We start from the raw sequence: 1,710 nt of genomic DNA, 5'->3' as shown, positions 1-1,710 counted from the left end.
AATTTTTTTGTTACCTGTGGATTAAAGGAGATAATCCTAATACTACTAATAATGATTATGTCATTAACAGTAATTATGGTTTAGTTATATTTCCTTTATCCTTTCTACAAATAAAATTATTTATAATTATTCATGCATATTAATTTACAAATTGATATCATTAACTATAATAAAACATTCTTTATTAAGTTAAGCATAAAATAATGATTTTCTCATATTTCCCACATCTTAAAGTGTAGATTCTGATGGATTTTGCCACAATAAATACATTAAAATGTCACATCAGGGAAGTTTCTTCTTATTAGTATAACATTTCTTGAAGCATTAAAATAAGAATTATAACAGGCCAATGATTTAGTTTCTTAAAGATAAAGTTACTTTAATAGTACATATCTGTGGATTTCATTGTAGCATTTACACAAATGTACATCTGATGCTAAGATTATATTAAGCTTCTGCACTGCCCATTGGGCCTCATCCCCCACCAGCTGCCTGGATATCATCTTTTTCCCTTAAAAATCTTACTTCAAAATGAAAGATTTTTGTTGTGGTGTTTTTTGTTTGTTTATTCTTTAGAAAAACATTGTTGTTTAATCATGAAGCTTAGCACATTCCAGCACCAAGACTGGCACAGAGTTGAAGCATCAGGCATGGCTGGGTGATCCCACAGAACTTCATATGGAAAAAAGGATGAGGAAGGCAACCATCAAACAGAAGAGCCCCATGGCCCCAGACAGGGCAAAGCCCAGATTGGCATAGTAGAAAAGCTATTGCTTGAGACAGGGGTTCCTAGAATAGCCAATAACCAAGCTACCAAACATTGTTCCAATGCCAGCCCCTGATCCATCCATACCAACTGTGGCAGCCCCAGCAACAATACACAGCTACTGTGTCAATGCCCAGAAAACAATGGGAACAACATTGGTCTGGAATTTCTGTCTGGCCCCATGGAGAGGGGAGCTGATGCAGGAAGGCTATTTAGATGGGACCTCTGGTCCACTCAAGAGAGAAGCAGACACAGGGTTGATTAGACCCCTGGTACTGGAACAGATCAGAACTGGAGAAACAAGCAGTGCTTTGGTATTCTACATTTTTTTTTACTTTCCAGCTTTTGCCCTTGGTCTCAGCACTCACTGGTGTTTATTTATTAAAACATATGAAATAATTTATCTGAAATCTATTGTGTTGGTCTGTTCTCTTGCTGTCAGCTTTACTCATAGAAGGATTACCTCAGAAGAGGAACTTCAATTGAAAACAATGCCCCTATCAGACTAGCCTGTAGGCAAATCTGTGTGTCATTTTTTTTTATTAGTTGCTGCCATTGGAAGGCCCAGTCTACTCTGGGTGGCAAAATCCCTGCGCAGTTGGTGGCCTGAGATTGTGTAAAAAGGCACGTGGGCCAAACCATGAAGAGTAAGTCAGTAAGCAACATTCCTCTGTGTTCTTTGTTTCAGTTTCTATTCCCAGGTTCCTTCCCATTTTAGTTCCTTACTTAGTTTCACTCAAGGAGGGTGTGGTCAAGACTTGTAAGCTAAATAAATCCTCTTCACCTCAAGGTGCCTTTGATCATGGTGTTTATCTCAACAACTATGACATTTATCTTTTTATTCCCGGAATATTGTACCAAGTATGATAATCTCTAGTTTCATTCATTTTCTGGTAAGTGATGTAACATCATCTTTTATGTCTAACATAATAGCATGAATTTTC

General features: G+C 37.2%; 1 pseudogene; it reads right to left on the bottom strand.

The window, feature by feature from the left end:
* Positions 1 to 674: 674 nt before the first annotated feature.
* On the bottom strand, positions 675 to 1,091 carry LOC102906401 (ATP synthase F(0) complex subunit C1, mitochondrial pseudogene; annotated as a pseudogene).
* Between the last annotated feature and the right edge of the window lie 619 nt (positions 1,092 to 1,710).

Source organism: Peromyscus maniculatus, chromosome 2 (genome assembly GCF_049852395.1).
Source record: "Peromyscus maniculatus bairdii isolate BWxNUB_F1_BW_parent chromosome 2, HU_Pman_BW_mat_3.1, whole genome shotgun sequence".
NCBI classification, from domain to species: Eukaryota; Metazoa; Chordata; class Mammalia; order Rodentia; family Cricetidae; genus Peromyscus; species Peromyscus maniculatus.
Note: the sequence above shows the minus strand (reverse complement) of the source record. Positions and strands in the feature narration are given on the sequence as shown.